The sequence below is a fragment of the Pezoporus flaviventris genome, unplaced genomic scaffold (genome assembly GCF_033815535.1).
Source record: "Pezoporus flaviventris isolate CSIRO_AGI_PZ_B2104156 unplaced genomic scaffold, CSIRO_AGI_Pfla_v1 ptg000007l, whole genome shotgun sequence".
NCBI lineage: Eukaryota > Metazoa > Chordata > Aves > Psittaciformes > Psittacidae > Pezoporus > Pezoporus flaviventris.
The window spans coordinates 94592599-94610709 of record NW_026892555.1 but is presented as its reverse complement, the minus strand read 5'-3'; the positions used below and the strand labels follow the sequence as shown (position 1 = coordinate 94610709).

Sequence of the window (18111 nt, the reverse complement as noted above, 5' to 3'; positions counted from 1 at the left end):
TGACCTTGAGTGGAGCTGGCTGGCTTGTTACCAAGATATTTCCTTCCATGACTTGCATGGTCAGAGATACTTTTCATATTGAACTGGTCATAATGATGAGTCAGTTATTACTGCTTGGAACAAAGTTGGTTTTGCAAGGTCATTCTTAACGAGAAAAATTAAATTGTTTATTCTGTGAGTGCATTTGCATCCATCCCATATTCAACTGAGCTAAACATTTATTTTCATAGGTATATTATTGAGCAACTGTGTTATTTTGAGATCCTCTTTTATACATCAAAATGTGGGGTTTGGTAAGAGACTGAAAAATAAACGGTCTGAGATAAGAGACCTCACTTGGAGTACTGTGTACAGTTCTGGTGTCCTCAATATAAAAAGGACATGGAACTGTTGGAACAAGTCCAGAGGAGGGCCATGAGGATGATCAGGGGACTCTAGCCCTCACCTTATGAAGAAAGGCTGAGAAAGTTGGGGCTGTTCAGCCTGGAGAAGAGAAGGCTGCGTCAAGACTTCATCCAGTACCTGAAATACCCCTTCAGTATCTGAAGGGGGCCTATAAGGATGCTAGGGAGGGACTCTTTGTTAGGGACTGTAGTGATAGGACAAGGGGTAACGGGTTCAAACTTAAACAGGGGAAGTTTAGATTGGATATAAGGAAGAAGTTCTTTACTGTAAGGGTGGTGAGGCACTGGAATGGGTTGCCCAGGGAGGTTGTGAATGCTCCATCCCTGGCAGTGCTCAAGGCCAGGTTGGACAGAACCTTGGGTGACATGGTTTAGTGTGAGGTGTCCCTGCTCATGGCAGGGGTTTGGAACTTGATGATCTTAAGGTCTTTTCCAACCCTAACTATTCTACAATTCTATGATTCTATAAGTATTAATTAGATATTTTTAAGTGAAAATTAATGAAAACCTTGGAAGGCTTTTTTGTGGGGCCTGGAGGTAATTTCTGATAGTTCATATGAAACACTGTAGGAGGGAGTTTTATGCTAAGAATATTTACAACATTAGATGACATTTAACATACTAAATAACTATGCATGCTCCATGTATTTTTACTTATAAGACTAATATCTCTTCAGTAACATTTCTCTTTGACCTGACAAAAATATTTTTCAACAAACTAAAGCAAGCAAAGTTTTGCTAAGTGATATCTTTAGCTTATGTGGTACATGCCATGGCAGGGGGGTTGAAACTAGATGATCTTAAGGTCCTTTTCAACCCTATTCTATGAATCTACGATTCTGTGACAATTGTTATGGAGAGAGAATGCCTCTACATGCTGGGCAAATGCTGAGCAGTCTGAGAAACAAGAGTAGTACGAATGCAACCGTTCCTGCCTACGTAAACAAGGCAGTACGCTCATCCTCTAAGGCTATCTGGAAATGAGCTCTATCCATTTGTTTAATGAAGCCTCAAGAACGAAGAAGTTTAAATGCAACTAATTAATTTTAAAACCCTGTAATTAAAAGTATTATAGCAGTGATCTAATTTGGGAGAGCAGTAATCAATATGGAAGGAGATCAGCTAGAGTGCAGCCAAAGATACCATCAGAATCTACTGAAGATATGAAAACCTCCAGGAATACCTTCAACAGAGTTTGGATAATGGCTCATGGTATTGAAATCAGTGACAGTGTTTTGTTTGTAACTTAGGAAAGATTAGTGTGCAGTTATCAACAAATTAGGCTTTTAATAATAAATAAGGCTTTGGAATGATAAATCCTGGGTTTGATCCCTGTGTTCTTTCTCTGTGGGGTAGAGAGGAAGAAGAGAGAAAAAAAACAATCCTGTAACAGGTATGGACTATGGAAAAGTTACCCTGGAAGATATATTTCACCCTGAAAACTTACACAGTTAAAGCTGAATATATATGATGGTTTGAGGTTAAGTGAATGTAGTATAAATATTTATACTACACCTTCACATTATACATTTTTTATACAGTACATGGGCAAAATGCCCTGATAGAGAACATTTTGTAAGGTACTATGAAAGACTAAAACTTGTAGCCTTTTTTCTAGTTTAAGTTATCATACTTCAGTCAAATGTAAAAAATGCATGATGTAACAGTTGTGGGGTTATGAAGAGGGCTGATGTAAAAACGTATCAGGCAAAGGTAGAAACCCACTTAATTCTGCATTGAATCTTCTACCTGAGTAATGGTTTATCTATGGCCACTCTAGCAGAGCTTTATTTTAATGACTGGTGCTCTATTGCTAAACAACATCCCCAGGTTATCTTAACTATCCTCAGTTAAATTAATCGAATATTGATGACCATGAATTTGGACTTGAAAATATGGCGGAGAAACTTTAGCAAAGAGAAAAGCGGATTGCACGTGAATGGAGAAATTCATCATAATGTCACTGAATACCTGGGGAATGGAGTTCAAGCTGATTTATTACAACACCATTTTTCATTTTTACTGGACACTGATTGGGCTTGGGGTAAAGCAATCTCATCATGATCTCCAGTCAAGCAGTGATAGCGACACTGCTACTTCACAGGCATATTCTTTATAGGTTTTGTACTGCTGCTAGGTAACACAGAGCTTTTCAAGGCTGTCAGCTCTCTTGGTATATACTTCACAGCGTTCAGAGCTGAGAGACTGTAGCAAAAACCACAGCAGAGAAATGTCTTGAGAATTTCAGCAATAGGGAATGTGTGACTACTTACAGGATAATATAGGCTGCATCATGAACAGAGAGTGCCGTGCATCCAGAAGTCCTGAGGCAGGTCCCCTCTGATGATGAGGTGCACTTAGAAATGTGAGATTTTCAACAATAAATAAGGATCTTTCTCAGCTTCAGGATACCAAAACCTCACAAAATTTAAAATAAATGCAATAGTGTCAAAACTGCAGATTCACAGAACTTGTTTTTTCCAGTCAGCTGTGCTAGGAAACATTGGAAGCAGGTGTCAAATACAGGAGCAGAATATCCATCCTTCAGGCTAGCAGTCATAGAGTAACCACTGTGCTCTCCCTTCTCCATCTTTGTTGAAGTCCTTGGCTCTAGAACTGATGTGAGTGAAGAGATGAATAAAGGCAGTTGAAGTTAGTGTACCAGATTATGAACTTCAGTAGCTGAGGACTCAATCCCTGATGTTTCCAAACCCCTTATTATGAGAGAAAAGTGGATGAAAAGCTGTAATATCTTCAACTGCTTCTGGTTTTTGTGTTGTAGCTTGTCTGCAAAAACTTGATGGCATGTACCTTTCCATCCCTTGCTGCTTGCATGGCCATGGTCATTTTGGGGATGATGCTGATTTTTTTTTTTTTTTTTCTGGAAGAAAGGCAGATGCTGGGACCTAAGTGAGAAGGGAACATGTCTCCTCTGAGCCTCCATGCATGGCTCCTCAGGGCAACTCCAGTTGGCAGCAGGTGATAGTCCATTACCTCTTACACTGGAGCGCCTGCCTGGCAGCAGGCAGGAGCAAAACTCTTCCATGTGATTTCTGATATTTCCCTCATACAGAGCCCCTTTCTTATTAGAGTCTGCAGTTACTGTTTTTCTTTCTGATTAAAATATGCTCTTGGGAATACAGGCTATTTGTGCTGTGTTCTTAATAACCTTTCTACTGCATGGTGGGGGTGAAATGTCAAGACTGATAAATACCATGAAGTGAACCCCCAAAAGACAAGCTTGGATACCACATCGTTATTTTTGCCAGGCAGGGTAGTTTGGCCAAGCTGTTAAGGGTATTGATTCACATAACTATAAGCAATTTAAGTATGTGCGCAAGATTTTTTGTCCGATGTTAGATCTCTTTCTCTGGAAATTTAGAACATCACATGTTCCTTACCTTAAATTAGGTGCTTTTGTGAGAACTTCAGATTTTAAGTACTTTTCCATATTGCTTAGGTTCTTTTTTTACTGCCATTGAAATGATAGTATTTTCTCAACAATTGACTAGTTTTTCTCAGCCCTTTGGTTTTCAAATTAATGCAGAGGGTAGATTTCATCTAGTAACAGAGGGAAGTATGTTATTAAATGTTATCATTTAGTATTTTCGCTGGCTTTTAGTGGCATGAAAAGGAGAAGGTAAGAGATTTGGAAGGCAGAGAAAAATTGATGGGTGAAGGAAAAACAATGGAGTGGCAAAGAAAGAGCAACAACTTAATTGGGACTTAAAGCAGAAAAAAAGACTATCTCTTACTGAAATATGGGGGACTGTATATATAAGGTGAGAAACTTGTTTGGAATGGTGAGTTCATGATGCTAATTGCATTTTAATTGTAACTCTGTAATGTACCTGAGATTTATTTTGGTTTTGTTTTCTTTGCCTAGCAATGAAATTAGGTAGGTGTGATCACTTGGAGCTGGATTCCCTTTGTCTTTTTACTTAGCATATAAAAATAATTTTCAGTGAGAGCCACAGTTTTGGGAAACTTTCATAATTTACCCATCTTCCAGATATGAATAAAACACTGAGAATGAGCTTTATGGAGATTAGACATCATTCTTTAATGCAGCAGTCTGGTCTGAAAGTCTCACGAATAATTTCAGACTGTTAAATCAGATTAGATAGTTTAGTCTATAAAATAAAAGCATTGAGAACATGGCCTTTTAGGGAAGGTGCATGGCTTCAGAGGGAAGTCCTGTCTCAGTAGCCTGCTCAAGTTCTTGGAGGGTGTCAGTGATCATGTCAATAAGCCCACAAGTAAAGGATTTCCCTGGTGAAATAAAGTGGAGTTTACCAAAGTTGTTGTTAAGGTTCCACACCAGAGGTTATTATGGAAACTAAGTTGCTATGGGTATGAAGTGAAACCTGGTAAAAAGATAGAAAGCAAATATCTGTCCTTAAAGATGACTTTTCTGGATTGCATCAGCAATTTGTTTTTAGAAATAGAGATAACAAGATATAATTGGGATGAAAAGAATTTTTCAGAGTTACTTTGCTCTTCTTCTAAACTACCAGCCTGTATTTTTAATGTCAGAGTGGCAACGATTTCAGAAAAAAAATATACATTAACTTTATAATGCTGTGCTTTCTCAAGAAAAATCTTCCATATTCTTTCTATCAGCAAAACTCTTCCCATATGTTTCTGTGAGATTTATGCTATCCCAGGCCACATCAAGTTGCATTTAGAAAAATAAGCCCTTTCTGGTTTTGAATCCAGCCCAAAATCAAAACCCAAGGAGATTTGAAGCTTAAAGTTTTCCTTCAACCTTGAATTTCAGGGACAAGAGGTGTTCAGTTTTAAGGTTATGATTCAGACCAGTTTCCACTGACTGCTTCCAGTCATTCTTAAAACTGAATTACACAGTTTAACAAAAAATCCCTACTCATTCAAAACAGCTTTTACTCATTTATTTTTTCCATTAGAAGAAAGAGAATCAATATGCAACCAAATGCACTGATGACATGGCAACCACAACATCAGCTAAGGTTTATAACACTATCCCAGCATTTCATAACAGAGGTTTTCTCTTGCTCCTGTTCAGGCTTGTAACAAAACTCCCAAGTGCTTCCACAAGTACAGAACAGGACTTGCAGCTGTTAGTAATGTTGAGGCAATGGGAAAAACAGACAGGAAGGAAGATATGAAGGTTACTTTTGCAAACATTTATTCAGGAGCTCATCACAGAGCTGAGGGAAAGCTTAAATACAAAATGGACATAGAAAAGCTAGGAGAAAGGACAGTAGCTTTCTACAGAGGTGAGACTGATTTTGTTAAGGGAAAGGGAATGAACTACAATATTCAAGATGGGGAATGAGAGTTTCTACTTTGAAGTAAAGGGTCTAAGAGCTTTTAAGCAGAAACTATTAACAATTTATACCAAGTCAGAGCCTAGGCCTGGCACCTCAGCACCAAGCTTGAATGGAAGACGTCCTGCAAATAGAGGATTCATTTAACATAGATGGACATGGACCTATTGGAGTGAGTCCAGAAGGGGTCACAATGATGCTCATAGGGCTGAAGCTCCTCTACTATGAAGGCAGGCTGAGAGAGCTGGGCCTGTTCAGCCTGAAGAAGAGAAGTCTCCAGAGAGACCCTTTCGGCAGCCTTCCAGTGCCTAAAGAAGACCACCATGAAAGATGGAGAGGGACTTTTTACAAGGGCATATAGTGATAGAACTAGGAAGCATGGCTTTCAGCTGAAAGAGGGTAGATTTAGATTAGACATTTGGAAAAAGTTCTTTACTGTGAGGGTGGCAAGACACTGGCACAGGTTGCCCAGAGAAGCTGTGGCTGACCCATCCTTAGAAATGTTCAAGGCCAGGCTGGATGTGGCTTTGAGCAACCTGGTCTAGTGGCAGGGGGGTTGGAACAAGATGATCTGTAATGTCTCCACCATTTGATGATTCTATGATTCCACAGCAGTCCGATGTTAATTGATGGTTTTAGTAGTGATTGAGGAAGGTGATCTAAGGAGGGCTGGAAGGGAAATAAGGATGTCACTTGCAGTAATGCTGAACTTCAGCTGATGTAGCATATCTACAAAGAAACATTAAGAACACCAACTGAGACATAGGCTAGCAGATTTGAGGTATTTCCTGTTTAAATATCTGTTTGGTTTTTGCCAAACTAAGCTATGCTAGTATAACAGTGTAGGCAATGTTTTGTACAGGTCCTTAAATTCCCGTTTTCCTCTCACTCACTTCTAACAGAGGTATTGTTTACTGTCCTGGCTCTTCAGGGGGCACTCAAAGCTTCACACTTCAAAGGGCTGGGGATGCAGCTCAGAAAAGCAGGTGTTAATAGTTTCCAGACAGTTTTTAAAGTACATATAGTTCTTCAAAGCAAATATGTAATGTACACAGAAAGTATAAACTGAAACCCAGTAAATTCTATTTTGACTACCTTCAGTAATTGTTAAACAAAACTTACTAGAGCATTTTTACATGTATTCCTCATACAGTCTCCCTTTGTTGCTGTTGTGTACTCAAACATGAGGTTTTGAGCACTTTGTATTGCATAAAAAGGCGCTCTTTTCTCATCTTGCTCCCAAGACAGTTCTTAAAGTTTATAGCATGACCACAGTATGTGTGTGAAAATGTCATCCATGCTCAGAGTCTGAGAAGACTGTCCCTTCCACAGCATTTTCCCACTGCTCATTGGCTTTCTGAAGCCTTTCAGAAACTTTCTGGGGTATCTCACTATTCTCCCAGCAGTTCTTCTCTGAACTGAAAATGACAAAGGTCTGGGACTTAGCCCTTTCAGCAGATGTATCTTTTGGTTCTTCATCAGTCAGGCTTTTAGGGCAGTTCATAACTTTCACATTTATAAAGAATTTCTCATTGAGCAACTGTGGATGACCCACCAGATGGCTTTCCCACAATGGAAAGTTTTTCAAAGCTTCAGAAACAGTTACCAAACATTTGAGCGTATTTAGTAAGCGCCATATCCTATGTCTACACATTTCTGTGTAATCTAGACGAGCTGCTCTATCCCACAGTTTTCAAATATTTGGAGATCAAATTAGATTCTTTATACTCTTCTCTGGCTTGCTTCCCTATTCTTGAGCCAGAAAGAGCAACTGCCACAATACAGGATATGTGGCTTTTCCTCTAATTCTGTCAAATGTATCATGTCCATATTTGCTTTCTACTCTGGCAGATGCAAGCACATGAGTCTTCCATCATCATGCAAGTGTTTATGGATCTGAAGACTTATTTTAGTGAAGAAGATGAGGACCATTTTCCTTTACAATCACATGTGGAATATAACCACCCTTAAGTGAGAAATAAAGTGTTTCTTCATGTTCCGCAGAGTTTTTGGTCTCTCAATTCAGGTAAGTAAAACTTAGGTTGTCTCAGTGTGTGAAAAAATTAAAAGTTACATTACACTACTGGCCTTGTGGTGTTGTATTTAACTATCATCTTATATGGTTGTCTTGGGTTCAGCGGTAGCAGTCATTTTTTCTCCTTCTTAGTAGTTGGTGCAGTGCTGTGGTTTTGACTTTCGGCCTGGGAACAACGCTGATAACACCAATGTTTTTAGTTACTGCTCAAACGTTTAGACTAACCAAGGACTTTCTGAGCCTCATGCTCTGCCTGGGAGAAGGGGAAGCCGGGATGAAGCAGAGACAGGGCACCTGACCCAAACTGACCAAAGAGATATTCCATACACAGCACATCATGCCCAGGATGTAACTGAGAGTTACCCAGAAGGGCTAGGGCACTGTGGGGTTGGACTAGGTATCGGTCAGTGTTTGGTCGGGCTGGGGGGGCAAGTTATCGGTCAGCGGGTGGTGGGGTGTTGTATTTTCTTCCCTTGTTATTTCCTTTATCATTATTATCATTGGTGGCAGCAGTAGTGATTTGTGCTATACCTTAGTTACTAAACTGTTCTTATCTCAGCCCATGGGAGTTGCATTCTTTTGATACTCCTTCGTATCCCTCCAGGAGCAAGGGGAGGCCAAAAGGGGGGGAAGTGAGTGAACGAGCTGCCTGACTCTGTTTAAACCACGACAATGGTCCAGAATGTATCTTTTATCTCAGCTCTGTTAATGTTGAATTCTTTTTCATTTCTTTAAAGCACAGAAGGTGATAAAAAAAAGTATTTTGATTTCTAACCATACCTTCCCAGTGCAGTAATGCTGAAGATATGATATCTTAAAAACATTCTTTTAGTCTGAAAGTACTTCCCATTTGAGAAACACAGGGCTGCTGATGCAGTGTTAGTTTCTGTTACTTTAAAGGCTACTTACTCACTTTCTGGCGGTCTAACCCAGGTACGCGTTGGTTCTGCACCAGTGGCATCTCAAGAAGATTCTGCTCTCTTGAAAAGCACATTTGGAGACTTAGGTAAGCTGATGCAGAGAAGCTGGTAGGTGGATGCTTGCTGGCCTCACAAATGGCTCCAGGTTTTTTCATGTATTTTTGCTGTCAGAAGCATATTTTTAATTGGCAGGGACAAAATCACCAGGGGATGATTTGCTGTTGATGAGAGTTGCAAGTTCGTGCTGTGAAGTGTTGGTGGCTGGCAATAAAGAAGCTCTCTTGCAGTCCTTGCAGCTGTAAAATCTGAACATTTATCAGATGCATTGTTTTGCAGGTTTGAACCTGGCCTCATAAATCTAATTTCTTTTTCAGGATTAAGATCTTTTTTATCAAATGTCTTTCTTGTAAACAGTCCAAACCAAGCATTCAGTTCAGCTTGGTAAGTTTTAAAATTTATGAGCCTTGAATTTGCTTATTAAACTAACACAAACTCAGAATTAAAATTAAAGGGATTCTTCACGTATAAACAGTCTAGAAAAACATATTTAAACTCACTCAAACCATTGTCTTAATACAGACTCAGGGAGCTTTACCCTTTTGTACATCTAAGGAGATACTGGAAAAAGTGTGTGTGTGTATGTGTGTGTGTGAGTGTCTGTGTGTGTGTGTTCAAGAATACAGTTTCTTCATGGGGAACTATGATATAGCACTATTATAATTCCCTTGATCATTATGTGTTGACAGCGTATAGATAGCAGTCAGACAAACGGGGGTGAAATAGGCACTTGGCATAGAATATTTTAAAATAACATAATGATAAAATATACCCAAAGTAGAAATGTGATTGTATTCTTCAGGAATTGAATCTCTGACTACCAATTCACTGTAGTGCTGCCTCCCTTGGCCCCTTCTCAGTTTTGAGGGGAGAAGAAAAAGAGAGCCCTCTTAATGTGGTTTTAAAAGCACATAGTCTTGAAATGACAGGATGAAGTTGTCATTTCTCCATTCTCCTGGATTCTGCAGCAAGGATGGATGGTGCAAGATGTGTGACAGGAAAAGGGAGTGGATTGCAGAGGGGACACTGAGATTTTCTTTGCTCACCACCTTGCTGTGTTATCCCATTTTTCCTTTTGCTCCACCAAGTCAGAATGCAACTGGCAGTCAAAACTCAGGTAAAAATCAGTGCTGAAGAAGCTCTAGGATTAAATATCGTGTCTACTAGTGAAGCCAGCAGTGATGGTTGAGGAAGACTTAGACCTTTCTGTAAAAGCTCACTCATCAATTTAGTTCATTTTTTAGCCTCCCATCACTGATGACTGCTGCTTATCATTTGTTTAGCTCTGGGCTTCCATCCATCCTGACAAGGGCCCACACTGCATCCATTTAAAGTGACAGTTGTCAGACAACCTAGTTTTGCTTGTTTAAGGCAATAAGGACAGGATTATTCATCCTCTGGATTTTTTTAACTCCTTTCCTTCTCAAGTGATTTTTAGTAAGCTGGAGGCTTTATAGGTCTTGTAAAAATGACCAAAGAACAGTTAGATTAAATGCTCAGTATCTGAAGGGGGCTTATGAGGATGCTGTGGAGGGGCTCTTCATTAGGGACTGTAGTGACAGGACAAGGGGTAACGGGTTCAAACTTAAACAGGGGAAGTTTAGATTGGATATAAGGAAGAAGTTCTTTCCTGTTAGGGTGCTGAGGCACTGGAATGGGTTGCCCAAGGAAGCTGCGAATGCTCCATCCCTGGCAGTGTTCAAGATCAGGTTGGACAGAGCCTTGGGTGGCATGGTTTAGTGTGAGGTGTCCCTGCCCATGGCAGGGAGGTTGTAACTAGATGATCTTAAGGTCCTTTCCCACCCTAACTATTCTATGATTCTATGATTCTATCAAGCATGAAAAGATACAGAGGTGTTAGATTAACGGTTGAAGTCAATGATCTAAAAGTCTTTTCCAACCTAAATTATTCTATGATTTATGATTCTATGATTGTATAAGACCATGGACAGTTATTTGGAATATGTGAGTCAGCATTGCCAGGATGGAAACTAAAGCACAAGTTATGTGACAGTATGTTACCAAATGGCTTTTGTAACTATACAGCTTGTCACAGAGTTTAGCAGTTTTGACTTAAAAAGAGAGGCTAGGGACATATTTTCCAGCAGCCTTGCATTATGGTGTGTCAAAGCTGAAAGCTTATGAAAGGCTGTGAGCCCCCAGAATACTAAAACAGAGCAAGCTGAGATTTTGTCAAATTATTTGAGCACTTGGGCATAAGAAGTGAATGTTCAGATTAAAGGATGAGCAGTTGTTTCTATGCAGTCATAAATCAAAACCATCCATGCAGCTACCTGCCTTTTCTATTGGCCAGAGATACCCAGAAATGCCTGGGCTACTTATCCCTATAAAGTGCTAAGGCATGTGTTTCTGGCAGGCAAACCTACCTTGACACTCAGGCTCTGAGATTGTCAGCAGGAAGACAATGCCTTTAAAAATCCCAATCTTTTAAGAAAGTACCCACCACAGGTAACTCTGCTAGTGTAACTTAATACAGATTGTCTCAGCTATTTCTCTCTGTGAATGTCTAGAAGGTGTATTTATCACAGGCTGAGAATACCTGTATCTACACATATACCGTCAGTTTAGTACAGGCTGGGGGGCTGTATGTGAGCACCACATGCAACATCAAGAAATTGGAGGCAAAAAAAAAACCCTGAAAATAAATTTAATCAGCTTCCAACAACTGTCATCCCTGGTGGTTAATAGTGAATTGTGTATAATTAGCTTGTAAGACTAAAGAGGTAAACTGTATGCTTCTAATTGTCCTGACCAGGAATAGCATCTATAGTCAGTTATGTGAAATCCTGAATGATACCAAGCAGAGCTGAAATTAAGAGGAAGCACAAAAGTTTGCACCTTATTGACTGTAGGCCTGAAGATGTGTGTGAAGTTAAACTTGCAAAATGTGGTCACTTCTTGGTTTCCCAAATTGAGACATCTTTATCTTCACTGTGGTCTAAGGAAGAAACTGGCTGCTGGGTTGAGGTATCTATCCACAGGAGAAAAACATGGTGCAGTTGTTCTCCTATGTGGAAAAATAACTTTTTTTTTTTTTTTATATCTATAATAGTAAAATGTCTTGTGGTATTCTGTGTTCTTTAGACTAATACTGATATACAAGAGAGATCAAAGCATTGCAGTATATTTTATCAACTTGCCTGTATTCTGAATCTACGAAATTGCATTTTCTCTTGTTCTTATTCAATTTATGATTTATTTTTCTCCCAGTATAAATCAGTTTCTGTTCTATGGATTCATGGCAGGTATTCCATCTTGTTTTTCAATATGCTATGTCTAGAACAAATATCTAGTCAGTCATGGGCATATAAAGTATTAATCATATGTGTTTGAAGGTATGTTGCTATAGCAATTCCTTTAGTGCGAGGAAAAATCAGCATATAGCAGGCCAGGGATATGAGAACAGTAGGAATTACAAAGCTATAATGGCACTATTAACACATTACCATTGTAACGATATTATTTCCTAACTATTCTAGTCCCCAGCTGGCTAATTTTCAAGATGGAATTCTTCAGCAGGGATTTCATAAATGATTCCGACACAAAAGACACTTGCTATATGAAGAAGACATTAAGCAATCTGAAGAAAATGTTTTTTAAAACAGAAAGTAGGCAATCATGCTAAATATCTTCTGTTCATGATTTACCAGATTCCCTCTCCCATATTCCAATGTGATCTACGCTGAGGGGCTGAACATGACAGGGCTGAATGCAGGAGATTAGCAAGACCTGGCTTAAAAAAAAATGCTGTGAGTTTAGCGTGTAAAGCTGCAGAGCAGGAAATCTGGGGGAGCTAGCAGGAGAAGATATGGAAATGTAATTTCATCTTGTATTACAAATCTAACTGAAAAATTTTAAAACCAAAGCAGAAAAGACATTGTCTCCAAGAGCACTGTAATTATCTGGGGGAAAAAGGAGGCTGTAAGTTATGGTCCAGTTCACATCTGAAAAAGAATGCAATGGTAAATTGAACTGATTGGGAATATAGGCTGAAGCATAGTGTGAAAGAGGAGCTATTCAGACATGGATACACTTAGGCTGTATTAAGGCTGCTAATCCTCTGGACGTATTAGTATTGCCTTCACTGGGGGGAAGGTAGGGTGAGCTTCAAGTAATCCCACTTTTAGTATTTAACTCCCTGAGTTTGATGCTTTTCTAATGTAGATGTTTGCATTGCATTGCAAAACATCCTGAATTGCCTAGAATAGGTCTTGCCTTGCTAAGCTTTGTGTTTTAAATACTAAAGTCTTGAGGTCCTACTATCTTAATATCATTTTTTGATACATTCTTTGGAGAAAACAGAAATTCCCACAAACAAATGAGCACTGCAGTAGACCCTTGGATTTGTTATATTGATTTAGTGTCTGAATGAACATGAAAACATATTTATATCCAAATGGATGGGATCAAACAGTAAAGATCAGAGGGAGCTAGCTATGCATCATGAACATCCTTCTTTTTTAATTAAAGACAAACATAAGCCTTCAAGAAAAAAAAGCAGCAGTTCAAATGAGTATTAAGTTTAGTAAGAAACAGCTTTTACAGAGATGGATCATTTTCTCACAGTTTTGTTGTACAGCAAAGTGACAGTAAAGAGCAAGAGAAGGAAAACCAGGAAAATTTAACCTCTTAAAGAAAAAAGCAGAAAGAGAGTGCTTTTTTTCAAACATGCTTTTCAGCTTGGAGAAAGTTTTCTAAAGGGTAGGAGGTGGGGAAGAAGCACATAGATTGAAAAAAATAGAAAAAAAATAAAAGAATACACTCCCTGTTTTGGTCTCCTTGGGAAATGTGTGAAAAGAAGCTAAACAGACTGCTTAATTTAAACTGTGACGGAAGGAAGTACCTCAGGAAAATATAAATGCCTAGGCATTTCGAAATGAACAGTTGTACTTCACCACTGAGTACTTCTAGAAAGCTGCAGCTTGCACCCACATTTAACTTTCAAGTTTCCTAAAAGTCAAAATTCAAATACCTGAAAAATTCATTAGAGCTATTAGCAACATCCAACATTTGTTTAGCACAAGACTAGGCTGCACTGCAGAGCAAAACTTTTCAGCGCTGTGTAGTGCCAAGTGTGTGGCAGGAAACTGGGATATCACAAATGTATGGCCTTTCTGTAAACGAAAACCTGCCAGCATCCAGAAGATATCAATTACCTAAAATAGGTTAGGTAAGCGCCAAGCATAATTGCTAATAAAGTCATCGATATTAAGCATTAGAATGTAGTCCTGGCTGGTGAAAATCTGTGATCAGGGTCTGCAACATTCGGGAGGTGAGTGTGCACAGCATATGTGAGTTTGTGTTAGAACGATATGGGTGGCTGCGTTATGAGTCTCATTACTGCTGTGTACATTTATTATTGCTGTTTATATGAATATATATGAATAGTGACTGTGGAGTCTATGAATACAACTTACATATATACATATATAGTCATTAGATGTGAGCTGAGATTTCTTAATATGTTCCTAACTGCTTTTTCCAAAACTTTGTAAAATATTTTCAAAATTTAAAAACATTAGGTACTTGGATGAATCTTGAATAGAAAATGGAACCTGTACACGAGGCTATTCCTACCTCTCTCTCAATTACCCCTCTCTCAAAGTCAGTTTCAAATGTCTTGAGAATGCATCTTTTTCATTTTTTTATTAGAGGGCCCTTTGCATTCACCAGGAAAATGACTTTTACTGATTTCCTGAGTGCTCCTTTAAATCAGGTTTCCCCTATAGTATCTAATTTAATACTGTATCATTTTGAAGTAATACACAAACAGAACACGAGGTAAAAGTGCAAAACACTGAGGAAGGTGTCTAGCTTTCCTCATACATAAAACATACATCTACTGTATGCTATTGATCTGTAAGGTTTATGTTTTCCAGTGAGCTACACTGGACCCTTATGGATTAGCTATCTATTTACACTGACACTTCAAAAGCTCCACCCTGTAGAAACCCTCTGGAACTAACAGAGAAAAATCTGGTCCCACTGAAAGCTTTGGGAATTTTGCCACTGACTTCACTAAAATCAGGATTTCACCTTATATATTTGTTCAAGAAAGAACTGAGCCCTTTAACCACATTATACTCCTTCTGCCCCTCTGCCACCTCTCTGGATACGCACAAAGGCTTGCGCTCGGTGCCAGGCAGAGGGGGTGCTGTTTGTTTGCTTCCATTCCCAGCTCAGCTGAGCGTGCTAAGTGAGATATATGCCAGTCTGCCTGCCTCATCGCAAATGGCCTTTTAATGAACTGGTCAAGGATTTAAATTACCCACAAACCTGGGAAAAAGCATGTTAAATTTAAGACACTTTTAGGCAGTTAAAACCTGACGTGTTGCCATTGAAAACAGGCCAGGGGAAAGGTGATTCCACCTCTTGAAATTCCTCACTTACAGGGGGAGATAATGGCATTTCAGGCACCCCAGGTACTGCAGCCTTCAGAGGGTGCTCAGATGTCAGCTTCACGAATTGATTCTGGCTGTGTGACATCTTGAGTTGACCCTCCAGGCATGAGAGAGTGCTTGGTCACTGAACAAACTGGATTACTGTAACTTGGGCCAATGCCATTTCAAAATATGGGGGAGGAGGCGAGTGAGAGCAAGAGGAGGATTTCCACATCTCAAGAGATTTGTTTCACTAGAGTAAATAGTTTTATTTCTGCTTTTGTTTTTGTTTGCTTGCTTTAAAGATGTCATATGATTTATTTCTATTTGAGAGGAAATCAAGTCAAATATCTTAATACTCTATATATGAAGTGTTTGTAAACTTGCGAGGAATCTGCCATTCAGCATTTGCTAAATATCCTGTCAATAATGTTCTTTAAAGAAAAAAAGTTGCTGAGCTACACTGCTCTACAGAAATGGAAAATTTCCATGGCCTTTCCATTTTCCTCTTGTGTGGCACTGAAAGGCTGAAGTATTAACTACATATATCATAATGAAAAGCTACATGGTGAGGCCCTGAAAAAATACCTTTGCAAAACATTCCCTGGTAGCTAAAAAAGCTGTAAAGTCAATGCCTAACCACAACACATCACTCATACACTCAATTCTCACGTGCCATGTCAGGGGCAGGATTGGTGTACATGAGCCATTCCTATGCAGACTGGGGGAAGCCAGGCTGCTCTTGCCCCTAGCAATTATATCTCATCACCCTTATGTTGGAGATAACAATTCATTATGTTTTCTAGTTTAGCTCTGTCTGTCTGTTACTGATGCTCTCAGTTTTTATAAGCCTAAGTGAAGCATATGTTGGATGCTTAGTTTCCTGTTGGAGCGTGGGAGAATCATTCCTGCCCTTAACTGAGTTACTTGCTTTGCATATGATCTGTCTGCACAGGTTGGGCTGGCCAGATTGTGAAATCTTGCTGACAGTTTAGCAATGAAACATTGGAAATGACCGCTCGGTTTCCTGAAGCACAGGACCAGAGAAGCTGCAAAACGCTGGCACCAGCTGCTTGAATGCTCTGGTGAGAGCTCATGAAGGTTCAGAAAGCAGACCTGCTCTTCATCAAACCCACTGCTGCCACATCAGAGACCTTCTTGCAATCTGTTCGCCTTACCCCTTAGAACTGCATCCACATGTGTAGTTAAGATTAGTTAACGGAAAAAACGTGAAGTGCTGTGTTTTAGCCAAAGTAACAATCTTTAGGGAAGTAGAACAGCTCTGCTTTGGAGTCATCTGGAGGAGCAGTGCCTGGCTGTCCGGTACCGGAGTCCCCTGAAATGCATCTTCCTTCACAGCCGCTCTCTAGCACTCTAGAGGGTAGTAAGGTTTTCTTGCATTTCTAATTGTAAAATGCCTTTCATGAGATAACTTCAATATTAGTAGAGAAAAGGACACCAATGAAAATGAAAATCTCAAGTTCTTAATTATTTTTTATAAAAATGTGGTTATTTGTAGCATATTCACAGGCATGGATGTATGATGATCAAGAGGCATGAAGCAGGCTTGTGAAGTGGTTAATGAGGATGCTGGGAAGCTGGTGGTACTAGAGAGGGCATGATGCTGGTAGCTTGGCCTGACTCATAGTGGGTCTTCAGATGCAAAATTGTTTGCCTGCTGGTGATGATACTTGTTTTAACTGCCTTTATTTCTTATTCTCTGTTTTTTCGTGAAACTGTTAAATACATTTTTTTACAGAGCACTCAACTTTCCTGCATGACAGTCCTTTTGTGAGCTAAATGACCTTTGAGATTTGGAAAGAGCAGCCTTAACATGAAATAATGAAAAGAGTTCATGTCATTAGTTAGCTTTTTTGTGCTATTTTGTGTTTCAGCCAAAAGTGTAAACTTGCTTCACTATTTCTGAAGCTTTTCCTACAAAATGTTAGAAAATGCCATTTTTAAATGAGGAATGATTAAAAGCACTTTGCATGCTATCTCTGAGCCTTGAACTTTGAAAAAATACTAGTATCAAAGAACCAGAGTAAATGGAGACCTCTACAAGGCTTAATATTAATTTTTGCACTACATAATTTTATTTATTAAAAGTTATTGAATTTCTGTTCCTTTCCATAGGAAGGAATATATTCAATATTCCTTCCATGCACTGGAATATTTATAAATCTAGAAAACCTAATGCTGTATTTCACCTTGGTGTTATGTCATAATTGATATGAGTAAAGAAATGGAGGATATGAAATTAGTCAGAATAGCTATATATTGCCTTTATATATTTTCACCCAGGCCACAAAAGCAAACTGCCGGCCTCCAGTGCCACCTTGACCTAGGGTCCCTATTTCCAAAAGCCATTTCTACACATCTTAGAGGCTACATTTGTGGTCTTAAATTTTGTCATTCATAAATGTATGAAATATATTTAATCTATTTCCTGTTTCATCCCAAATCTGAATATCTACATCCCAAGAAGAGATTCAAAGCTAAATAATTAAACTATAGTAATGGATCTAAAAAACTGGCTGCAGTTTTTATGTATGATATAAAAAATAAACTGGTTTCTAGTGGAAGATTGCTCAGAGTTTCTGTTGCCATTACCATTTTTACTCCCATGTAATATTTCTAGGCAAGTCTCGCTGCTCTGTGACATACTTATTCCAAATAGCAATGATAAGGTTTTATGAATCTGAAAACAAGTCAGTTTGAACAGAGTTAAATTTGCAGCGATGCCAGCACTTGGTCTCTGAATGTTAGCTCATGGGGAACAATGAACTTATCTTATTGCACTTCAAAATTAAATAATTAAAACCAATCCTTCTCCCCCCTATTTCTTTACGGTTAATAATTATAATAACATACTCAGATGCAGGCAGTGTTATTATCTGATAATGCCTGAAATTTGAAATGGGCCTATTAGCCACCCGAGGCGAAACATAATTGCCCAGTTTCTGTGCATCATCAGATGCCAGA

At 39.0% G+C, this 18111-nt stretch overlaps 1 long non-coding RNA gene across 1 annotated transcript in view; it reads left to right on the top strand.

The window, feature by feature from the left end:
- The first annotated feature begins 360 nt into the window (after positions 1-360).
- The window catches only part of LOC133267334 (uncharacterized), a 957532-nt gene continuing 939781 nt past the window's right edge, over positions 361-18111 (top strand). Inside the window, exon 1 of the long non-coding RNA XR_009742747.1 lies at positions 361-710. This is a non-coding gene — a long non-coding RNA (uncharacterized LOC133267334). The remainder of the gene's footprint in view (positions 711-18111) is intronic.